The sequence below is a fragment of the Oncorhynchus masou genome, chromosome 8 (assembly GCF_036934945.1).
Source record: "Oncorhynchus masou masou isolate Uvic2021 chromosome 8, UVic_Omas_1.1, whole genome shotgun sequence".
NCBI classification, from domain to species: domain Eukaryota; kingdom Metazoa; phylum Chordata; class Actinopteri; order Salmoniformes; family Salmonidae; genus Oncorhynchus; species Oncorhynchus masou.
In genome coordinates, this window is record NC_088219.1 from 22838458 (window position 1) to 22864204 (window position 25747).

The following is a 25747-nucleotide window of genomic DNA, read 5'->3' on the forward strand; positions in this document are numbered from 1 at the left end:
TTAGGGACTGTATCAACAGTGGACTACTGAAAAACATTTTGGGACTGTATCAACAGTGAACTATTGAAAAACAAAATAGATGTATACTTTTTGGATTTTCCCTTTAAAAATAAATAGTTTCACCATATTTTACATTTATATTGTATATTTTAGTCATTTAGCAAACACTCTTATCCAGAGCATCTTACATTTAGTGCCTTCATCTATCTTAATTTAGCGAGCTGGGACAACCACATATCACAGGCATAGTAAGTACACTTTTCCTCAATAAATCAGCAGGGCTAGACGTCTTGGTTCATTTTTTTATTTGTATTTATTTTAAAAAACAAGTTCAGTTCACATAACAGCGCTGACCTTAAAATGAGTGATATTTTTGATTTTTACATTAAAATTAATCACAAAGCCCATTAAATAATTATGATCTTCAGAAATGACTATGTCAAAGCAACAACATAACTAGGGCTTTACAATGATGGTGAAAACCTGGAGAAAGGTTGAGGTTAAGTAGCTTAAAATATCCAGAGTAGTCACAAGAGTGTGTAGAGAGGAACATGTTAAAATGCTGAATTTCAGGACTTTAGCAAGTCTTTATTTTATTTAACCAGGCAAGTCAGTTAAGAACAAATTCTTATTTTCATTGACAGCCTAGGAACAGTGGGTTAACTGCCTGTTCAGGGGCAGAACGACAGATTTGTACCTTGTCAGCGCGGGGGTTTGAACTTGCAACTTTCCGGTTACTAGTCCAATGCTCTCACCACTAGGCTACCCTCATATCATTTGTTTTTTAATGTGGTCTATATTAAAGGACACTTCATTTAATATAACAGGCTTTTAAAATCAATGTTTTACTTAAAACATGTAAAGGGTCACAAAAGGGACTTATTTTGTGGAACGGCCTTTTGTAAGGAGGCATGTCTCTTGCATACTAAATCAGACTTAAGTCTTCTTCCTTCTCAAAACTCTAATAATTGAGAAGAAGTCGACCATGCATTTTGCCCCAAGAGCTCAAATAGAGGAGATTTACATTCAGGCAGCTCCAAAACACTAGAATTTGTATTTAATTACCTGTACAGTGCCCCCCTCTGACATTTCTTTTCAAATAGAGAGAAAGAGTGTTTTCTTGGCAGTGGTAATGGAAAATAGCACTGAGATATAGCAAACTGAGAGCATAGTCACAATACCTTTTCATATGGTACAAGTCATAACAGAGATGTATTTGATCTTATTGGCTGAAACACAATGAACCACTCAGGAAATAACAGCCAAGGTTTATGATGAAAAACAGTGGTTAGGTGCAATTCATGGAATAATTTTACATTGAAGAGTGCTTATCATGATAAGCATTCAATCAGCATGATAGTTTGAGTATTAGTATGGTGCATTGTTTCAATTGAGTAAGCCACTTTTCCTCATCAGGAAATTATGAGCTACTCTCCGCTCACCACTACTGGATAGAACTGTTTCAGTCATCTGTTAAGTGATTGAACATTGTCTGCTTCCTCGATGGATATGGTCAGAATAGGCCGTTTAAAGGCACTTAACAGTCACCAGCTTATGAGCAGTTTTATGTTCCCTTTCATCTGAAACCTAAAGTGAACTGCTTCTCATAAACCAAGTCCCTCACATGTACACGCCTTTCCGGTGGCCTCAAGGGCACCGTCCCACTCCTGACACCAATGTAGCGAATTTCGGGGGGGTAGCCCAAAGATGTTGGCTTGACAGCAGCAGGCTTGACGAGGTCGCTAGGTGTTGGGTTAAGGTTGCTACAGTATGTTTATTAGTGTGATATCTTGTTTGTTATGATTGTGAACATATTGCTCAATATGAGTGCTCGGAACAGGCTACAGGCTACCTCAACGGCCGTGGAAATTCAACTGAAAAATAAATGTACAGTATTAGGATTTTTGTGTCAGATATTTCCATGTCATAAGATTTCAAGTCAGGTATAACTAACTACCTTTTTGATCTGCATCTCTACTCAAAGAGACCTGCCCCCTATTCAAAGCCCTCTATGTATGTAAGAAGGTAAAATGTTCTTTACTTTCAAATAAACTATCATTTTGTTTTCATACCCCTGGATATTTATCTAGATTCTAGATATCGCTGCTGACATGATCTTGTACAATATATCGGAATCTTTGCATTGTGATCCAAAATCCAATATAATATTACATGTGTCAGACAGACACATGAATAAAAATCTGTGTCAAATCAGTGCCGCTATTGAGGGATTGTTCATGTCTATCTTGTGTTAGGGGAAACAAATGGATCCTCCATTGGATCCCCTTTCATACCAGGACTACCCTGCAGCACAGAGTGACTTTCAGAGATGCCCCTCCTCCCCTAAAACAGCTTTGAAGACTGGGGGCATGTCACGCAGCCCGACAAAGGCCTCCCTTGGCCAATTTCCCTTCAAGTCCCGTTCGACTTGACAGGCATTCCTCCAAACACCATTTACAGAATGCTTTCATTCTCCACTGCCTCTCCATCTCTTTCTCCCCCCGTTCTCTCTCGCTTTCCCTGCCTCATCGGCTTTAAGTAGCCATTAAGTGCTTAAACGCACACATTCCACTGAGGCTTCTTAATGAATATCCAATAGGTTCTGGTTTGATATTTTGTCCCCATTTATCAAATCCCGTCTCATCCCTCTTAACGGGATCTATGGTCTGCAAGAGAGCTGCTTAATGTTTTCGTCATCTGATCCATTTTCAATTACACTTTAATTATGAATTCACTGATAAGTTAATTGATTCAGTGATCAGGTCAATATTGTCTCCGTAAAGAATAGGGGTGTGGGATAGTCTCACGGTTGGAGGGTTTAGGTGGAGGATGATGAACTAGTCCCTGAACACTCTCCATCCATCTCGACATCACACTGCCAAGGAGAGTCTAAATCTGTCTATAAAAAGACAGTGACTGACAGAAACAAGGCTAAATAGCATTGAGGCCTGTGAGGCAAACGCATGATCCACCCGATGGTTCTTTCATGCCAATGTTGTTATCCCAAGCTTGAACTCCTCAGTTCTGTTTCTTAGGGGCATGGCTTTGTTCCTCCTTGCCTAGATTGCAGGCATGACCTGAAATTGGTGCCAGTGTGCAGTAGCTCCACAGGACGCCCAGTGTGAAGACTGTGGCTGGATGGATAGGATACCCCAGGCCTATGCAGGTTATTCCCTCGTCCCAATCCACCCGCACTACAAATCAAAGCAAATCTTATTTGTCACATGCTCCGAATACAACAGGTGTAGACCTTACCGTGAAATGCTTAATTACAACCCCTTAACCAACAACGAAGTTCAAGAAATAGAGCTAAGAAAACATTTACTAAATAATCTAAGGTGAAAAAAATATAAAAACAGAAAAAGAGTAACACAAGGAAATTACAGTACATAACAATAACGAGGCTATATATAGGGGGTACCTGGACTGAGTCAATGTAAGGTGACTACGCATAGATAATAAACAGAGTGGAGCAGTAGTGTAAAAACAAAAAGGGGGGGGGACAATGTAAATAATCCAGGTGGCCATTTGATTAATTGTTCAGCCGTCTTACGGCTTGGGGGTAGAAGCTGTTAAGGGGCCTTTTGGTCCTAGACTTAGTGCTCCGGTACCGCTTGACGTGCGGTAGCACAGAGAACAGTCTATGACTTGGGTGACTGGAGTTGTTGACAATTATTTGGGCCTTCATCTGACACCGCCTAGTATATAGGTCCTGGATGTCAGGAAGCTTGGCCCCATTGATGTACTGTGCCGTACTACCCTCTGTAGCGCAGATGCCGAGCAGTTGTCATACCAGGCGGTGATGCATCCATTCAGGATGCTCTCGATGGTGCAGCTGTAGAACATTTTTAGGATCTGGGAACCCATGACAACTCTTTCCAGTCTCCTGAGGTGGAAAAGGTGTTGTGCCCTCTTCACAACTGTCTTGGTGCGTTTGGACCATGATAGTTCATTGGTTATGTGGACACCAAGGAACTTGAAACTCTCGACCTGCTCTACTTCAGCCCTGTCGATGTTAATGGGGGCCTGTTCGGCCTCCATTCCTATAGTCTTCTATAAGCCACTTTGTTTTGCCAGGTCTCTGACTTCCTCTCTATAGGCTTTCTCATGGTTGTTGGTGGCCTACCACTGTTGTGTTGTCAGCAAACTTAATGATGGTGTTGGAGTAGTGCTTGGCAACGCAGTCGTGAGTGAACAAGGAGTAAAGGAGGGGACTGAGCATGCACCCCTGAGGGGCCCCAGTTTTGAGGATCAGCATGGCAGATGTGTTGTTGCCTACCCTTAACACCTTGGGGCGGTCCGTCAGGAAGTCCAGGATCTAGTTGCAGAGGGAGGTGTTTAGTCCCAGGGTCCTTAGCTTAGTGATGAGCTTTGTGGGCACGATTTTGTGGGCATGATTTTGAATGCTGAGCTGTAGTCAATGAACAGCATACTCAAATAGGTGTTCCTTTGGTCCAGGTGGAAAAGGGCAGTGTGAAGTGCGATTGAGATTGTGTCATCTGTGGATATGTTGGGGCTTTATGCGAATTGGGTGGGTCTAGGGTTTCCGGCATGATGGCGTTGACGTGAGTCATGGCTACCAACGTGAGTGCTATGGGGTGGTAATATTTTAGGCAGGTTACCTTTACTTTTTGGGCACAAGGACTATGGTGGTCTGTGTAGGTATTACAGACTCGGTCAGGGGAGGTTAAAAATGTCAGTGAAGACACTTGCCAGTCGGTCCACGCATGCTTTGATTACACGTCCTGGTAATCCATCTGGTCCTGCGGCTTTGTGAATGTTGACCTGTTTAAAGCTCTTTCTCACATCGGCTACAGAGAGCGTGATCACGCAGTCGTCCGGAACATGCTCTCATGCATGCTTCAGTCTTGCTTTCCTCGAAGAGAAGTCTGTAATATTTTTCAAGCCCAGCCATATCCGACAAGCGTCAGATCCGGTGTAGTAGGATTCAATCTTAGTTCTGTATTGACGCTTTGCCTGTTTGAGGGCTTTGCAGGATTTTTTATAAGCGTCCGGATTAGTGTCCCGCTTCTTGAAAGCGGCAGCTCTAGCCTTTAGCTCAATGTGGATGTTGTCTGTATTCCATGGCTTCTGGTTGGGAAATGTGCGTATGGTCACTGTGGGAACGACGTCGTCAGTACACTTATTGATGAAGCCGGTGACTGAGGTGCCATTGGATGAATCCCAGAACATATTCCAGTCTGTTCTAGCAAAACAGTCCTGTAGCGTAGCATCCACATAATCTGACCATTTCCGAGTCACTGGTACGTCCTGCTTTAGTTTTTGCATGTAAGCAGGAATCAGGAGGACATAATTATGGTCAGATTTGCCAAATGGAGGGCGAGGGAGAGCTTTGTACGCGTCTCTGTGTGTGGAGTAAAGGTGGTCTAGAGTTATTTCCCTCTGGTTCACATGCTGGTGGAAAGTAGGTCAATTTGGCTCACAAGTGGCGCAGCAATCTAAGGCACTGCATCTCAGTGCTAGAGGTGTCACTACAGCCCCTGGTTTGAATCCAGGCTGTATCACAACTTGCTGTGATTGGGAGTCCCATAGGGGAGCAAACAATTGGCCTAGCGTCGTCCGCAGATTATGTGGCTGGGGTAGGCCGTCATTGTAAATAAGAATTTGTTCTTAATTAACTGACTTGCCTAGTTAAATAAAGGTTAAATATTTAGTATTTTTTTAACTGATTTAAGTTTGTCTGCATTAAAGTCCCCGGCCACTCGGAGCGTTGCTTCTGGATGATAATTCTTTTGTTTGCTTATACAGCTTGTTGAGTGCGGTCTTAGTGCCAGCATCTGTTTGTGGTGATAAATAGACGGCTACGAATAATATAGATGAGAACTCTCTTGGTTTATAGTGTGGTCTACAGCTTATCATGAGGTATTCTACCTCAGCCGAGCTATACCTCGAGACTTCTTTAATATTATACATCGCCACCAGCAGTTATTGACAAATAGACACACACCCCCGCCCCTCGTCTTACCAGATGTAGCTGCATACAAGGACACAAGGCAAGACCCAGATGCAGACACAGGAGGCAGATGGTTCGAGTCTGTTGTTTATTTTATAATCCAGAAGGTAAAGAGTGGCAGACAGGCTCGATGTCAGGGCAGGCAGAAGGATCAGGCAGGCAGGTACGGGGTCCAGAAAAACAGTCAAGGGACTAGAAAAAGGGAATAGAAAAGAGGAGCATGGGAAAAAACACACAGGAAAAAAAAATACAAAATTAGCAAACCCCAGAAACCGCTGTAACCGCACCCTGGACGTGGGTTGGTGCCAATCCACCACCGCTCTCACTTTCTCTGGTCCATCTGAACATTCCCTTCAGAGATGATGTATCCCAGAAAAGTGATTGTGGAGTGGTGAAACTCGCACTTCTCTGCTTTAACAAACAACTGGTTCTCCAGAAGGAGCTAAGAACTTGTCAAACATGGAGAATGTGTTCCTGGGCAGAATGGGAGAAAAACAGAATGTCATCAAGGTTTTCAAAAACAAACCGATTTTAACGTCCTGGAGCACATAGTTAACCAGAGCCTGGAGGACAGCAGGAACATTAGTGAGTCCAAATAGCATAACCAGGTACTCATAGTGTCCACTTGCTGTATTGAAAGCAGTCTTCCACTTGTCTCCTTCCCGCATCCAAACTTTGACTGGTCTCCCCACAGCTGAAAACAGCAAAAGGGGTACAGGTAATAGGAATTAGGGAATTCCCAGTCTGACTCACCAGAGTAGTTGTACCTACTAATGATCGAGGTCTCCTCATTGGACAGGTAGCAATGAAATGCCCCGCAGCACCGCAATACAGACAACTGTTGGAGCTTAGGCTATGCAAACTTTCCCTAGCCGATAATCTAGCTCTTCCCAGTTCCATAGGTTCTGGTGTATCCGACTCACCCGTCGTTGATGATTCTCGAGGGAGCTCAGGTGGTTCGGATCCTCTCGGAAAAACATCCCTCGGTCACCTCCCACGGAGGTGAGCGAGCCACTGCGGATGAACGAGTGTACCCGAGACCAGACCTCCTCTCACTCATGTGTTCCCTTAGGCATCCATCAATTCTAATGGTGGGGGCGATGAGGGAGTCGAGGTCCACCGGTAGTTCCCGAGCAGCTAGCACATCTTTTACCACCTCAGTTAATCAGTGAAGAAAAGTATCGAAAAGAGACTGCGGATTCCAGGCACTCTCGACGGCCAACGTGCGAAAATCTACCTCATAGTCTGCCATACTACGGGACTTTTGACGTAATTCAAGAAGTTTACTGGCTGCCTCTCTCCCGGATACTGGAGAATCGAATAACTTCCTTGCTTCTGCCATGAAATTCTCCAGATGACAACAAATGGCGGATTGTTGCTCCCAAGCTGCCGTAGCACAGGAGAGTGCCCTTTCCGACATTAGCGTAATAACATACGCTATCTTAGATCGGTCTGAAGGAAACAAAGATGGCTGTATCTATGTAATAAGAGAGCACTGAGAAAAAAAACCCCGGCAGGTACCAGGATCCCCAGAATATCGCTCCGGAGGAGGTAAGCGGGGTTTTCGGGGAGCTGGTGTAGGCTGTACAAGCTCACCACTAATAGGGAAATATTAATGGCTGGTTGGGGTTTCTCAGCGGTAGCAGACAGCCTCCGAGCTAACTCCCTGATTTGCTCCATAATCTCCTTAAACCCTTGGTCGTGGCATTCCGTCAAGGAACAGAGCCCTCCCAGAAGGTCCTGTAACAGCTCCTCATGTCTCCCAATAGTGTCTCCCTGCATGGAGACAGCGTGGCGGAGCTGAGCCAAATCTGCTGGGTCTGTCATGGCCAGTTCGTACTATAAGGGCACAAGGGGAGACCCAGATGCAGACACAGGAAGCAGATTTGTTGTTTATTTATCATCCAAAAGGAGTAGGCAAGAGAATGGTCGTGGACAGGCAAAAGGTTAAAACCAGATTCTGAGACCAAAAGGTAAAGAGTGGTAGACAGGCTCGATGTCAGGGTGGGCAGAATGGTCTGGTAGGCAAGTACGGAGTCCAGAAAAACAGGCAAGGGTCATTACCGGGAAGACTAGAAAAAGACAATAGAAAACAGGAGCACAGGAAAAACACGCTTGGTTGACTTGAAAACATACAAGACGAACTGGCACAGAGAGACAGGAAACACAGGGATAAATACACTAAGGAAAATAAACAACACCTGGAAGGGGTGGAAACAATCACAAGAACAGGTGAAACAGATTAGGGTGTGACACTGCATGCCCTGCCGATACATGGAGAAGCTAGACAGCGCTATATTAACCGTGTCGTTGTTCAGCCAAGTCTCGGTGAAACATAACATATTACAGTTTGTAATGCCCCGTTGGTAGGATAGTCTTAATTGTAGGTCGTACGGGCCTTGAAGCTAAGACAAATAGGGAGAGAAAGTAGGCCTATTTTATAGCAAATCTAAGACTAAGACAGTGAGGGGAGAGATTCTAAGACTGATCTGCTGCTGTGACACCAAAAGGAAACAAACACAGTGGCAGTGTGGCACCGTATATCAAAGCTACCCCCTCCATTACCTTAAATTGAATTTTGTAATCTTCTACCTGCTTATGTTTCCTTTTGCCACCGGCGCTGGCAGACATCTTGTTCTGTGTCCACGGATAACAGTAACATGCACCCACCTTCCAGCTCACCCACACACACTGCTATAGACTACATACTGCAACGCAGAGTTGCAGACCCACACACATACACGTGTGCGCGCAGGCAAGCGCTCAAGCTTGCGCATGCACGCACACACACACACACACACACACAAAGTCCAATCGCATACAGCAGGTGATTTTGAGAGTGTGTTATTCTATCAAACAGACAAAAACCACTTTAGAGTATTGTCCAAGTGCCTCCACGCAGGTCTTCAGTGTCAAGCCATTTGTCATATTAGAAACCCCAACCTCATTTCCTTTGCTGCCTTCTCCTCCCCACTTCCTTGTATCCCTCTGGTCCATAAGCAAGGAGAGGTCAATTAAATGGGCTGATGGACAGAGGGAAAAAGCCTGCAGGGATTCAGCTGTGATTGAAAGCTAAGAATGAGCGGCTCCTGCACTCCAGACTCTATTTATATCAAGATGACGTGGGAGGATAATGTGCCATCAGATAGGAGATGGCATTAAATGAACTTTTGATCAGGGAAACATGATCAAAGTTCAGGAAACAACAAGCGCTTGAGAGAGGCTTAAGTCCAGTCTGTCCCTTTGCTGAAGGGTAGAGGAGGAGATATGGATCTGCGTCTAGGCACGCCTGGTCTACAGGACAGTGAACCTTACCAGTTAACACTGGGAACCACAAAGGACTTTCATCTGACAAGCGGATACAGCTGTTTCCCTTTTACTTGCTGAACACAATTACATGTCACATATGGCAGTTTCTGAAACGTGATTTGTCTTTTCACCTATTTTCTGAAAAGTCAAAGTAAGGTATTTTCATACGTAGATACACATACCGCATTTGTGGTAGTATTGTCTGAATAGTTACATTTTGGCATCTTCACAGTGTGGTTATTTTAATTGTAGAGCCCAAAGCTAAGGAGTCCAGAGCACCAAGGTCTCATAGAGACAATATCATTTAATAAAGAGATTCTAAAATGAAGCAACAGTGTTTTTGTCGGTTCCCCCTCCTAGCCACCAACTGTACATCAAATGATTTGACTGTACCATTCCTAGGGTTGCTTGAGTGGAGGCATATTAGAGGGCTTCAATTCCTTTGAAAGCAATGGACTTTACAATGCCCTGTGTCACCAGATCAACAGCACCAGCAGGCATCAACACGACTAACTTCTGCTTTGAAGATTAAAATGTTTTATATCGGGGACAATGTTTTGCCCATAACGTTTTTACAGAACCTATGTGCAGCTTTGTTCTGTTGTCACATTAATTTTAATTCACAAAGACGTTGGCTCTCTTTCTTAGCAAATGTTTGAATTATTAAAGGGTGGTTTTCAGAGGGGAACGGAGACATTTGTCGAGATCCACATATTTTTTAAACGTGCCCTATAGGCATATACGTTCACTCGGTGCTTGTGTTAGGCCACAGTCACTATCACAGTGAGAATTATAACCCACGCTTCCTGTGTTCTTTAGTTATTTTTCTCCAGTTTTCCAACAAAGCCACTTTTCTACTTAGTGGTATTACAATACGATCCTTCTTTGTGTACAAATTAATGATGCCGCTTGAAGAATAATGGTGGGAGGAGATAGCCTTGTTTGCCCTAATTTAACCACGGAATTACAGCTAAAGAAGGCGGATTTCTTTGTTAGATATTCAAGGTGGAGAGTTTATCCCTATTTAGGTTGTTTGATAAAACACGAATAAATGGATAAATACATGGATTAAAGAGGTACACTCAGTCAGCGACAGAAAACTATTTTAACCTCTTTGTAATATATTTTAATTTGTATTTAACCTTTATTTAACTCGGCAAGTCATTTAATAACACATTTTTATTTACAATGACGGCCTACTGGGGAATATTGGGTTAGTAACTGCCTTGTTCTTTGTTGGGATGAAGAGTTTGTTGGATTTTTTGAAAGATATTTGTTTGTGTGTGCATGTGTCTGAGAGAGGGAGGGATAGAGTGAGATTGCGTTGGTAGGAAGCTGCGGCTACTAATGGTGTCGTCCATCACTGTCATAAATCATAAATCACAACGCACACATACGCAGGCACACACACACACAATTTCATTGTGACATGTTTGGTTGGATCCTACAAGTAAATTGCATCCCATTTTCTTTGAGAGATCCTTGAGCCACCACCATCCCTAAAGCTTGGCTTTTGTGTCTTTTTGTATCTGCTCTCCTCTGCAGACGCATGCACAGTATATACACAGTCATTCTCCACCGCCACCAGAATCTTATCGCTATTCTATCACATACTTAGTGACTGCAGCAGTCCATAGTTAAATCCTATATATGATAATTTGTTCCAATATATCTCAGCGACTGCCTGTGCTGGCTGCCTGCCTACCTTTGTAAGGCTCCTGAAGATTTGTGCACCCTGTCACGCTGAAGTTTGCGTTCCAGTTTGAGTCATGATACACGTCTCTGGGCAAAATATTACTCTTGCTGTCAAGATTGATATATTCATGCATTCATGCTTTCAGCACTACAATTAATCTGTGCTTTTATTATTTTCTTAAGGAGAGGGGGGGGAAATGGTGTACATTCAAAATAAGACAATAATTCAACACTATGTTTAGACATCGTATGATGTGATCACACTGTCCTGTAATAGCACAGTATATTGGGCGGTAGGTAGAGACCTCCATGAGAATGTGATCAAAAGAGTTCCTATAAACATCACATTTGCCTCCAGTATAGTTGCAGATGGTTGATACTCCATTTAGCTTGTTTGTTTTTAGATCTACCGTTTCGTTGAAGCTGGAAAATAGTCCTGCAGCAGGAGGATTTGAATATCTGAATCAATATTTTGAATTGCCGCCAGGGAGTAGCTGGAAGCGGTGTTCGTATACAATGCACACTGTACCTATATTGTACCTTATGTAGGCTATGTGCAGGCTACAGCACGTCTCGTGTTAATGTTTATGTGGATTATCATAAATTGACATATTTGTAGGGGTAGATGTATTTTTGTGAGGGAAAATCTGTTTTTGTTCAATCAATTGTTTCATTATATTTTGAAGGGACGCAATACCCACAGCCACTGACTCCAGCACACATATGACAGAGTTGGCATGGGTTTGAATCTGGTCCACTGCTCATGGATGAACGTCTATTTCTGATGCATTAATTCTGCGTGGTTACAGGGTTAATTCTGCGTGGTTGCTGGGTTAAGACAGAAACAACTCAAAGTTTAACAGGTTATGCATTAATTCTGAGTGATTAAGGTTAGGGATATGGCAGGGGTAGGCAACCCTGGTCCTGGAGGGCCGCAGGCACTTCATGATTTTGATTTAATCGACCTGGAAGACCAGGTGTGTTGAATTTAAGCCATCACTGAATTGATCAATTTGCTCAGTTGGTCAGGTGTGGTGCCTAGTTGGAACATCATGCACTCTAGGAACAGAGCTGCCTACCCCTGGGGTATGGTTTCGGGAAGGCTGACAAACAAAATTATTTTAAAAACGATGCCTCCGTTTCATCAGTATTCATCATGCTTGCTAGAGCATCTTGAACTTCCGTGGCGCAGTGGTCCAAGCAGTGCCCTCTGGGTCCGAGCCTCAGGAATTTGCTGGCCGATATAGTGACCAGCCTGATCCTACATTTGGCCCACAAGATAATTGTGTTTGTTTCAATATTTTCAAGAAGTAAAATGAATATGATAATTTACACAAACGAAAGTGTCTCACCCTCAACAAAATTGTCTTTGGATAGGCTCATGCATAAACATCTTGACAGCTTTACGAAATGAAATATTAAAGCCACACAATACATGCTTTCATTCCTCACCAAAGAACAGAACTATATTGACAAATTATACATAGCTGAACTATAAAACGTGGACTAGTATCCACACTGGAGGAAAGTTGCTCAATCTACTGTAGGCCTACATTTGTCAATCAACTGATGGCCCAAATCAATTTATCAACTCAGCCAGAGACACACAATCTGTAGCCTATTATGGGTTTTCACATCTTTCATTATGTGACAATGGGTAGGCTAATCAAATAACAAGGAGCCTATTGCAACCATCGATGGAACTAGATTATCGCCATCTAACGCCTTATTAAACCATCAGCACGGGCTGATATCATTTGCAAATATTATTGGTGACCGTATTACCGCCCCCTAAAAGATGATGTCGGTGTTACCTAGAACTAGGAAACTCTGAAATGTTCGACTTGCTAACTGGTTGTAGTTATACACGTGCCGATACACAAGTCCTGCTTGCAACCAGTCTTTCAATGTATGTTCACCCTCTGATTGGTATTGTAATCTGAACAATTTTGTCCTTTTTGAACCTGTCTAAGTGCAATTGAGCTATTTGACAAGCATTCCGTACAATAGAAATATACAGTGGTGTAGTGGTTCCAGGAGAAGTGGGTATACTCTAATTTACCAAAAATTTCCCAAATGGCCCGCCAAATCATATAGACAAAAAAGATACATGCCTTTTTCAGGACCCTGTCTTTCAAAGATAATTTGTAAAAATCCAAATAACTTCACAGATGTTCATTATAAAGGGTTTAAACACTGTTTCCCATGCTTGTTCAATGAACCATAAACAATTAATGAACATGCAGCTGTGGAACGGTCGTTAAGGGCAGGGTAGCCTAGTGGTTGGCATGGGTTTGAATCTGGTCCACTGCTCCTGGATGAATGTCTATTGGGGCGGCAGGGTAGCCTAGTGGTTAGAGCGTTGGACTAGTAACCGGGAGGACTGCATACGTGGCCAGGGAAATAAATTGCAATGTCCGTACTGTGAGACGCCCAAGACAGCACTACAGGGAGACAGGATGGACAGCTCAGTGGCAAACCACGTGTAACAACACCTGCACAGGTACAGGATGGCAACAACAACCGTCCGAGTTACACCAGGAATGCACAATCCATCAGTGCTCAGATTGTCCGCAATGGGCTGAGAGAGGCTGGACTGAGGGGTTGTAGGCCTGATGTAAGGCAGCAACGTCACCTATGGGCACAAACCCACCATCGCTGGACCAGACAAGACTTGCAAAAAGTGCTCTTCACTGACGAGTCGCGGTTTTGTCTCACCAGGGGTGATGGTCGGAATCACGTTTATCGTCAAAGGAATGAGCGTTACACCGAGGCCTGTACTCTGGAGCGGGATCGATTTGGAGGTGGAGGGTCCGTCATGGTCTGGGGCGGTGTGTCACAGCATCATCAGACTGAGCTTGATGTCATTGCAGGCAATCTCAATGCTGTGCCTTACAGGGAAGACATCCTCCTCCCTCATGTGGTACCCTTCCTGCAGGCTCATCCTGACATGACCCTCCAGCATGACAATGCCACCAGCCATACGGCTCGTTCTGTGTGTGATATCCTGCAAGACAGGAATGTCAGTGTTCTGCCATGGCCTGCGAAGAACCGGATCTCAATCCCATTGAGCATGTCTGGGACCTGTTGGATCGGAGGGTGAGGGCTAGGTCCATTCCCCCCAGAAATGTCTGGGAACTTGCAGGTGCCTTGGTGGAAGAGTGGGGTAACATCTCACAGCAAGAACTGGCAAATCAGTTTATGTCTCAGTTGTTGAATCTTGTTATGTTCATACAAATATTTACACGTTAAGTTTGCTGAAAATAAACGCAGTTGACAGTGAGAGGACATTTCTTTTTTTTTACTGAGTTATGAATGCAACAAAGATGTAGAATCATCTGGCCAAGTGCATAAAGTTCCCTCAGTGCTCACAACAAGCAACCTCTGACAAAAGTCCCTCTACTTCTATTTGATTTGAGAATGATGAATCATGCACCTTATCAATAGCAACAGCTCATGGTCCTCCTGAAATCAGAAGTTTTTTTTTACTCAATGGAGGAGCTGTATATGCAACTGGTTCACCTCTGATGCTCACAGGCAATGTGTATTGGTAGAGATTGCTGAATGTTCTTTGCCCAGCATACACCCAACCAGACATGCTTTATCTACTCATTGGCTTGATGCAGAGTTTAACAGAGTTCAGGTGAAGGTCAAGCAAATCATAGAGTAAGCAGACTGTATTGCAATCATCTCTGATGGGGTGGTTGAATGTCCGTGGGCAAGTAATAATGAACTACATCATCTCCACCCCTCAACAAGTATTCTACAAGAGCACAGACACAACATAACCACCAAGATGGTGTAGCAGTCAGAAGTCTTTGTCATCGTCTTTTCGTGTCCCTTGTATATATATTTTTATATCTTTTTCTTCGCATATCTTTTTCATATTTTTCTAAACCTCAACTTCAGAACACTCTCCTGCAACCCGCCTCACCTAATGTGCTGTGGATCTGCCTTTTTCTAAAGTATTTTTCTTTACTTTTGAACCGGAACCCCAACAGAAGCTAGCCAGATAACTAGCTAGTAGTCAGCTAACCACTGCTAGCGGTCATCAACCTTTAGCTCGGAAAACTCTTGCCAGTTTGCACAACGCGATTCAAACCAGAGCATACCGGACTTATTTTCCCTCCATATCCCCGGATTCCTACCGTAAGCTCTGAACCTTTTCACCTGGATCATCGCAGAAAGCTAGCTGCAATCTGAATGGCTACTCCTGGCTAACGTCTCTGTCCCCAAGCAAGAACCAATTATCCTGGAGTTAGCCCATGCTAGGCCCATCTCCCAGCTAGCTGAAGAGGTCCATCAGCCACTCCTGGGCTACAATACCTATTTTGCCAATTGGCTTGGACCCCTTTTACTGCCGGTTCGGAGCTCCACCGAACCTTCACGACTGGACTACCGACGTAATCTGCCAGAGGGGGTTCTTCAACTGGCTACAACGTCGTGACGTCCTCTGAATGCCCATCTGCTAGCCTGCTAGCCGCAGCCCGCTAGCTGTCTAGAGCATATTGGACTGTTAGCTGAAGAGATCCATCGGCCAATTTCTTGGGCCACTACACTTATTTTTCCAATTGGACTGGACCCCTTTACTACACCGAACGCTACTAATCCATCACGACTGGTCTGCCAACGCAACCGAACGAGGAGGCTCCGCACAAGGAGGCTTTAATAGGCTTCTTCCGTCGCGACGTCCCTCTAAGGTCCTTCTCCTAGCTTGTTAGGCCCGCTAGCTGTCTGAATCGGCGTGTCTCTAGCCAGCTTAACTACTCATTAGACCCCTATGATCACTTGGCTATGTATGCCTCTCCCTAATGTCAATATGCCTTGTCCATTGCTGTTCTGGTTAGTGATTATTGTCTTATTTCACTGTAGAGCCTCTAGCCCTGCTCAATATGCCTTAGCTAACCCTTTAGTTCCACCACCCACACATGCGGTGACATCAACTGTTTTAAATGATGTTTCTAGAGACCATATCTCTCTCATCATCACTCAATACCTAGGTTTACCTCCACTGTATTCACATTCTACCATACCTGCTCCTTTTACTCTCTGTTCCGAATGTACGAGATGACCAGTTCTTATAGCCTTTAGCCGTACCCTTTTCCTACTCCTCCTCTGTTCCTCTGGTGATGTAGAGGTTAATCCAGGCCCTGCAGTGCCGAGCTCCACTCCTATTCCCCAGGTGCTCTCATTTGTTGACTTCTGTAACTGTAAAAGTCTTGGTTTCATGCATGTTAACATTAGAAGGCTCCTCCCTAAGTTTGCTTTATTCACTGCTTTAGCACACTCTGCCACCCTGGATGTCCTAGCAGTGTCTGGCTTAGGAAGACCACCAAAACCCCAGAAATTAGCATCCCCAACTATAACATTTTCCGACAAGATAGAACTGCCAAAGGGGGCGGAGTTGAAATCTACTGCAGAGATGGCCTGCAGAGTTCTGTCTTACTATCCAGGTCTGTACCCAAACAATTTGAGATTCTACTTTTAAAAATCCACCTCTCCAGAAACAGGTCTCTCACCATTGCCGCTTGCTATAGACCACCCTCTGCCCCCAGCTGTGCCCTGGATACCATATGTGAATTGATTGCCCCCCATCTATCTTCAGAGCTCGTGCTGCTAGGTGACCTAAACTGGGACATGCTTAATAATTTCTTATGGCTTGATTCCCGCTAACGGGATCGATATGACAACAGCCAGTGAAAGTGCAGGGCGCCAAATTCAAAACAACAGAAATCTCATAATTAAAATTCTTCAAACATAGAAGTATTTTACACCATTTTAAAGATAAACTTGTTGTTAATCCCACCACACAGTGTCTGATTTCAAAAAGGCTTTACGACGAAAGGACACCAAACGATTATGTTAGGTCTGCACCTAGTCACAGAAAATCACAGCCATTTTTCCTGCCAAAGAGAGGAGTCACAAAAAGCAGAAATAGAGATAAAATTAATCACTAACCTTTGATGATCTTCATCAGATGACACTCATAGGACTTCATGTTACACAATACATGTATGTTTTGTTCGATAAAGTTCATATTTATATACAAAAATCTGAGTTTACATTGGCATGTTATGTTTAGTAGTTCCAAAACATTCGCTGATTTTACAGAGCCACATTAATTTACAGAAATACTTATAATATACATTGATAAGAGATACAACTATTATGCATGGAATTATAGATACACTTCTCCTTAATGCCAGGCAAGGCAGTCATTAGAAAAACCGAGGCTACTGAGTCTGCCGATAAGAATATGGTGATTGACAGAGTCGAAAGCCTTGGCCAGGTCGATGAAGACGGCTGCACAGTACTGTCTTTTATCGATGGCGGTTATGATATCGTTTAGTACCTTTAGCGTGGCTGAGGTGCACCCGTGACCGTCTCGGAAACCAGATTGCACAGCGGAGAAGGTACGGTGGTATTCGAGATGGTCAGTGATCTGTTTGTTGACTTGGCTTTCGAAGACCTTAGATAGGCAGGGCAGGATGGATATAGGTCTGTAACAGTTTGCGTCCAGGGTGTCTCCCCCTTTGAAGAGGGGGATGACCGCGGCAGCTTTCCAGTCCTTGGGGATCTCAGACGATGTGAAAGAGAGGTTGGTAATAGGGGTTGCGACAATGGTGGCGGATAGTTTCAGAAATAGAGGGTCCAGATTGTCAAGCCCAGCTGATTTGTACGGGGTCCAAATCCTATCTGGATTTAGGTAATGGAGAAGCTTGGGCGAGTAGCTCTGAGGGGGGGGGGTGGAGCTGTTGGCCGAGGTTGGAGTAGCCAGGAGGAAGGCATGGCCAGCCGTTGAGAAATGCTTGTTGAAGTTTTCGATTATCATGGATTTATCGTGACCGTGTTACGTAGCCTCAGTGCAGGGGGCAGATGGGAGGAGGTGCTCTTGTTCTCCATGGACTTTACAGTGTCCCAGAACATTTTGGAGTTACAGCTACAGAATGCAAATTTCTGCTTGAAAAAGCTGGCATTTTTTGAACGGAGCATGCTTAACTAAGATGGCGAGGAAGTTACTTTTAAAGAATGACCAGGCATCCTCAACTTCTGCTCGCAGAAGTGTTTTAGGGATCGTTTGACAGTGATTAGGGGTGGTCGTTTGACTGCGGACCCATAGAGGATACAGGCAATGAGGCAGTGATCGCTGAGATCCTGATTGAAGACAGCGGAGGTGTATTTGGAGGGCCAGTTGGTCAGGATAACGTCTATGAGGGTGCCCTTGCTTACAGATTTAGGGTTGAACCTGGTGGGTTCCTTGATGATTTGTGTGAGATTGAGGGCATCTAGCTTAGATTGTAGGACGGCCGGGGTGTTAAGAATATCCCAGTTTAGGTCACCTAACAGAACGAACTCTGAAGCTAGATGGGGGGCGATCAATTCACAAATGGTGTCCAGGTCACAGCTGGGAGCTGAGGGGGGTCGGTAGCAGGCGGCAACAGTGAGAGACTTATTTCTGGAGAGATTAATTTTTAAAATTAGAAGTTCGAACTGTTTGGGTATGGACCTGGAAAGTATGACATTACTTTGCAGGCTATCTCTAAGCTTGATGCCCTCAATCTCACACAAATTATAAATGAACCTACCACATACAATCCCAAATCCTTAAACACGGGCACCCTAATACACCACTGCAGTCTTCAACCAAGATCTCAGTGATCACTGCCTCATTGCCTGCATCTGTAATGGGTCTGCGGTCAAACGACCACCCCTCATCAGTAAACATATCACAGAATGTTTGTGACTTTAATAATGAAGACGTGCTGTGCATAACAGGGCAGCAGTGTTTTATGTTTGTTGATTACTTCCAATTAAACAGTGGTCAACACAAGGCAAAGACAAAGGGGCTCATAACTTTTTCTGTTCATGAAACCTTCAGGGAAACATAGGCCTGCACATTGTCATTTTTTCTGAGTTCCCTGATGTCTTGAATGCACTGAAGTAGGAGATTTCCGAGTTCCCAGATGTTTTGAATGTGGCAATAATGCCAACCCATACTACTAGCAATACAAACTGATTGTCATAGCTAGCCACCATACATTAATCTGCCGGTAGCTAAAGCTAACCAACTACACTATATATACAAAAGTATGTGAACCCCTTCAAATTAGTGGATTCGGCTATTTCGGCTATTTCAGCCACATCTGTTGCTGACAGGTGTATAAAATCAAGCAGGTGGGGGGCAATTTTGTTAACCTAACTCTGGACCCTATAAGGTATGACTCTGATTAATCAGATGTAAAAAGGTTTAATAAGGGCTATGGTGGGACCAATATTTCGTAATGAGGTCACATGGTTTAAAAAAGTAAGGGTGGGGTGAAAAATGAAAACCCTGCAGCAACCTTGCACTTGTTCATATGATTTATACAGTATTTAGACTAGATCAGGAGGGGTATTTCCTCTACTCAGACACAGAGACAACAACTGATAGACAATAGAACTCACAGAGCTTTATGCATGTTTGCATCATTTGCACCTTTTCCGTGCACCCCAGAGAATGAAAGGGGTTCTTCAACAAAAAGTCCACAAAATTTGTAGTGGCGAAACCAAGAAAACAATTTATAATCTACCTGTTCCATCTCCTGTAATTTGAAGAAACTAATTTGAAAGGAATAATATTTTAAAAAATGCTCAACTATCACTTTTCAATCCCTGTACAGTAATGTCACCAACTTACCAAGATTCTCAACACATAGACCCCCCCCCCTCCCATAATGCTCTGCGGCACAACCCCAATACAACACACTAGGTTCATTCTCTGATCCCACTGTGATTATTATTATCTGACCCTGCAGGCCATCTATGAACGTTTGAACATCTTGGCCAAATTCTGTTATAATCTCCAGCCGGCACAGCCAGAAGAGGACAGGCCACTCCTCAGAGCCTGGTTCCTCTCTAGGTTTCTTACTAGGTTCTGGCCTTTCTAGGGAGTTTTTCCAAGCCACCGTGCTTCTACACCTTCATTTCTTGATGTTTGTGGTTTTAGGCTGGGTTTCTGGACAGCACTTTGTGACTTCAGCTGATGTAAAAAGGGCTTTATAAATACATTTGATTGATTGATTGATTGATTGATTTGATTGAAGTAGTGGCGTGCGTCATACACCTTGTTTCCTGAAACTAGTCACATATTTGATATTTCCAAAATGCTAATTTGAATAGTGTAAAGTGAAAGAGAGAGGTGGGAGAGAGAGAGCATCCAAAAAAGATTTGAGGTGAAAAGCTCCAGAGTTTTACTGTATATTAATATATGACCAGCAGGATGCATCATTAACAATGTGCTATCCTCTATAGAGACAGACAGAGGGAAGGAGATAGAGAAGCTCAGTTTTACTCCCCTTTCATCCCTCTCTCTTTTGTCCTTTTCTGGTGAGAAGATTAGAGCTGCCACATGTCCATAATGATCTCATTTGTTGGCGGGGGTGAATCACACAGTCCCCAGTGTGCTTCCTCACACTCACCTCCTCCCCAGTCCTAGTAGACCTTGTTAATCACATGCCCTACAAAGACCTAGCATTGGCCGTGTTCATCCACTGCCACCTCAACCCGCTCCACGATCCATGCACAGGTCACTGAAGCATGATTTAGCTCTTCGAATTTCTTCTGCTTGCTGTTTCGTCTCATAATGTTGAATAGGAAAAGAGTGAAAGCTTCAGTAAAAGTAGTACAAGAAATTGGTGGCTAATTGGAGCCCAGTGTGGAGGGAGAGAGGGAGAGAGGACCCTGTGCTCCCAGAAAGAGAGCCTGTTATGTCTTTGTTAGCTCCCGCTACTCTGGCACAGAGCAAACTAATTACCTCATGTTTATATCATCCTAATTAGTGAACACTCTAACAGGCTAATTACACAGTGTCGCAAACTCTCTAAATTTTTCCTGTAAAATAGAAGACTGTCTAAGAAGTGTTGACATTTTGGAGTAAGGAATCTTTAACTTAAACTGTACTTTGTTTGTGATGAATACGTCTTTGTGCTCTGTTTTTATCACTTACATCATAGCTACAGGTGTAGAATCTTAATTTGAGCCAGAGTGCTACAGCAGAAAAATAATCCTGCAGAATAATGATGTGGATTATAATGAATGGACATTTTTGTAGGGGTTGATACATTTTTCGTAAGGGAAAATCAAGTCTGAAATGTCAAAGTGTAAAGTACAAACTTTAGACACTTTTTTAAACCTCAAATACACTACAAGTATGAAATGTCCTGCATTGCACGAAAGTTATCCAGCAACAAGGTGAGAAAATTAATATCCTACATCTGTAACACAGCTCACACCCATGGCAGGGTTTGAAAATTAAATGACATTATTACGATGGCCCGGAGGGGAGGGCTGCCGACTTATCGGCTCTTAACCAACAATGCTATTTTTTTTTTTTTTGCGTTGTTAGTAACTTGTTTTGTACATCATTTTTCTGCTACCGCCTCTTATGACCGAAAAGAGCTTCTGGACATCAGAACTGCCATTGCTCACCTCAAACTGGATGAAGAGTTCCTCAATGAGTCGGACGGGCGGGATATACTACTACAAACACCCGACCAGGCTCAGATCTCCGTCATTCGCTGGAGAAGGAAACTGAGATTTTGTGGAAAAAGATCAGGGTTCCTTGCGAGGATCAGATGACGAGTGGCTAATCTGCCCTTGCCTTCTGTCCTGCTAGCTAATGTTCAATCACTGGAAAATAAATGGTACAAGCTGAAAGCTTATACCAATGTCCCGTGGGTATATCCTACCAATGGGACTTTAAAAACCGTAATATCTTATGTTTCACCGAGTAGTGGCTGAACGACGACATTAAGAACATACAGCTGAAGGGTTATACACTCTATTGGTAGAACTGGTAAGACACGAGGCGGGTGCCTATGCATACAGTTAAAGTCGGAAGTTTACATGCACTTCGGTTGGAGTTATTAAAACTTGTTTTTCAACCACTCCACAAATTTCTTGTTAACAAACACGAGTATTGGCAAGCTGGTCTACTTGTTATTTAACTTATAATTCACTGTATCACAATTCCAGTGGGTCAGAAGTTTACATACACTAAGTTGACTGTGCCTTTAAACAGCTTGGACAATTCTATAAAATGATGTCATGGCTTTAGATGCTTCTGATAGGCTTATAGGCTGTTTAAAGGCACAGTATACTTAGTGTATGTAAACTTCTGACCCACTGGAGTTGTGATACAGTGAATTATAAGTTAAATAATCTGTCTGTAAAAAATTGTTGGAAAGATTACTTGTGTGCTGCACAAAGTAGATGTCCTAACCGACTTGCCATAACTATAGTTTGTTTACTAGAGATTTGTGGAGTGGTTGAAAAACGAGTTTTAATGACTCCAACCTAAGTGCATGTAAGCTTCTGACTTCAACTGTATGTCTGAATTCAATAATGGGAAGGCTATTTTACATGAACCCCCATTGAGTTATCTGTCTTTGTTGCATAAGTAACATTTCTGTCACATGTTTGCTTCAGTGAATTCATTTGTTATAGTGTCCTGAGGTAAAGGTTGTCTCTGTGAATGTCTGTCATCAAAGTCTCTCTCTCTGTGTGTGTGTGTGTGTCCCTCTGGCTATAGGAGGTGTGTTAAAGTTGAACTTGCATGAAGTGCACCACACTCAGTGCACCGTTAGATCCCCCACCTGAGAGACTAAAATGGCATATATTATATTATTAAATTCAGTGAGAGATGAGTGAGTTGTGTCTGGCTGTTTGATAACAGGCTTAATCAAAGTTGGGCTCAGGGCATCCTAGATGTAGCCTTACGTCAAAGGGAGACAGGATCTGACACTCACACACAGTTATCTAAGCTCTGGCACCAAAACGCTTCACCTTCATAATTCCATGCAGATTCTAAGAGGTCCAGAAATTGCTTTGGACTGCAAAATCCAAAGTGTCTCAGTACATGTACATTATTAACACTAGATTTACCTGGAGCCAAGCCCACAAAATAAGCTTTTTTAAAGGATAAAATGCAAAACTAGGGGTTTTAAGGAGGGAAAGGCAAAGAGGCAACCTTGGTAAGGCAGAGACTGAGCCTACTGCCACTGTTCGGGTTTAAGATTAATTGACAGCTTGTGGCTCTGGATTTAGAGTAAGTGTGGAGATTCCATTACCTAAATACAAGCTGGAGTGGAGCTCAGTGAATTTCATTGGCATTCAAAACACTCCAGGAGGAATGAAGATCTTTTTTTGCCAGGTTAATGGACATTTAATCCAATGGAGAAAACACATGTGACTCGTTTCAGAAAACTAGGCGTATGTCGCGGGTCACTACTTCACACGAGAACCATTTGAAGTTAAGTTAAAGTTTTTTATCAAATTTAGTTTTTGGCAGAAATGCCTTCTGGAACGTGAACTTTCATGTACCTTAATAACATACCTGTATGCCATCTGTAAATACGAATACAATTGTTAAATTACGAGCCTTGTTGGTTTAGCCACAGAAAAAGTAAGGAACCTTCCCGCTAGCCATTATTGGCTGAGATACTGAGTGGGCTTGACATGCCGAGAGATGAGTTCAGATTGGTCTGCTAGCTGGCTAACATTGAACCTTGTTGGTTAGCTACCTGCAGATTCATGCAGGGTAGTAACGTCATGAATTGTGATTATGGCTCATTGTTTACCTAGCTAGCTATCTACATGTCTTAGCAAAAGACCCCACCATGCAAGTAACCATTTCAATAGACTCGCTGCAACAACTGTTTATAGACATAGCTGGTCATTTTGCTCTAGCGTTCTACTCCGATTTCAAAGCACTCTCGTCTGAGAGCTCAGAATAACTGATGCATTTACAAACACACAACACCCGTTGAATATGGCCGGTGTCAGTAAACGTTGGCCAAAATTTTTTACTTGTTGCCAGCTGCATAGATGCAGTCACCAACGCTCTGGATAACATAAAAACAGCCTAACCAGCTCTGCTAAAGCGAGTAAAATGGTCAGTGAACGGTTCTCTCACGTTAGCCAGTTAGCTTGAGTGCTTGACTGTTGTTGTTAGGACAGAACGCTCGGATCAACCCTTAAAGAGATGGGTGGAGCTAAAGCTTAAGAGGTTGTGATTGATGCTGAATGGGTGTAGACAAAGAAGAGCTCTTCAGTAGGTACCAAAACATTCAAAGGCCATTTTCTCAAAAGGGAAGTTACAAGTTTATCAACTTTCACAGCAGAATGACTTTCCCATTGTTCCTCAAAAGCAGGGTATGATATACCATATTGTAGCTCTGTGTCTCTGCTTTTATCCAAAGTAAAAAACACAATATCAAATTTTGCTACATAAGACCAAATCAAGGCGGTCGTCACATCTGTGGTGTGGAGGAGCAACATGGGTTAATTCATTCTCATATCTGCAGAGGAAAACTGCTAGCTGAGATGTGTCATGTAATTACAGATGTCTTTCAAAGGGGGAAACATCATGTAGCCTAATACAGTAGGTCTGCACCAGTGCGATTTTTTACATTGAGGCATTTATCGAACTAGAGGGTAATGGAGAAAATGATCATTGCTCACAATACACATTACCATTAGTATTCAGAAATGATTTAAAACATGTGTTTAAGGTCAAATTTATGCAAGGTGAATTGAACAGAATAGAATAACTTGATTTAATTAACATATTTGAAAATGAACATGGATGACGAGTCAGTATTTTAATTTTGTGGAGTCTCATAGTTCTGCCTCTATCATTAAGCGAAGCCACTCCATTTCAAACTTCTAAACCGTCCAAGCGGTGTCAATTTCATTCTCTGCTTAATTGCTTATCCTAATTTGCTTTGGCTGCATTGTCATGGCTGCAGTGTGGCATGATCACATTAACCAGGAACTCTACTTAACTTTATGTTGCAACCACCACCAATGTACTATACTCACCAGCTGCTATATTGTTTTAACTTTGGTATCTTTATTTTCCCCTCAGAGTGAATACACATGTCCCCGTCCACTACCTGGAGCTTGGCTTGGAGACGTACCCACCATTCACTAGGAGACATGTACGTTTTACCAGCCAGTTGCTGACAAGCAGAGGAATCAGGGCCTACAACACCATGGCTACCCCATCACTCTGTCCTGACATTATGGTGGCACTCTCTGAACATCTGCTACAGACATATGTCAAACTATACCTCAACAGGCCCATGGACAACGTAATTTGGAAACAAGAATGGCTTTCATGATTTCTACCACTCCGAATATTTATGTTTTCTTTTACACGGTCTATATACTCTTCCTGTATCTTAGGTTCTCAGCTGCCCTACAGCCGTGTTCATCCAACTATGACTAAGGTTGCTGTTAAAGCATTGGCCATGTTAACTCTTTGATTGGCCAATTAGGCTGGTCCAGATTGGGGGGGTTTGGAACACTTCACGTCTGCAGCACCTCTCTGACCGTTGGCATGGAAACTTGGGACTCTGATGGGGCGGTCTGTGCCACGATGGGCGATGTCACTCTGCTGGAGGCTGGCGGAGTGAAAATGGGCCGTGGAGAATATGGACCATTACAGTTAATGAAGGTGACTAGTGGACAGGGCGATGGCCGTCCAGATGCAGATTGTCCCTTCTTTCCCGGCTAGGAACCACAGGCTTCACAGTGAAGTGTCAGCCCAGCAACGACTTGATTATGTGCACTGAACAAGTAGCTCTGACTGCCTAGCAAAATTATAATGTGCAAACTGCTGTGTGTAATTTAAAATACATGTCCATGGTTTTTCTTTGCTGTTGAACAACCCATTATTTGCAGCTGTGGTTTGGAAAACGATTCATAATTTCTATTCTGCCAAGATGG

At 43.3% G+C, this 25747-nt stretch overlaps 1 protein-coding gene and 1 pseudogene across 1 annotated transcript in view; one reads left to right on the plus strand and one right to left on the minus strand.

Moving 5' to 3' along the window:
- The window catches only part of LOC135544401 (leucine-rich repeat transmembrane neuronal protein 4-like), a 53706-nt gene extending 28740 nt beyond the window's left edge, over positions 1 to 24966 (plus strand). Inside the window, exon 3 of the transcript XR_010456331.1 lies at positions 24885 to 24966. The gene's annotated coding sequence lies outside the window, so the exon portion shown is untranslated. The remainder of the gene's footprint in view (positions 1 to 24884) is intronic.
- LOC135543786 (uncharacterized) overlaps positions 5983 to 25747 on the minus strand; it is a 102300-nt pseudogene continuing 82535 nt past the window's right edge.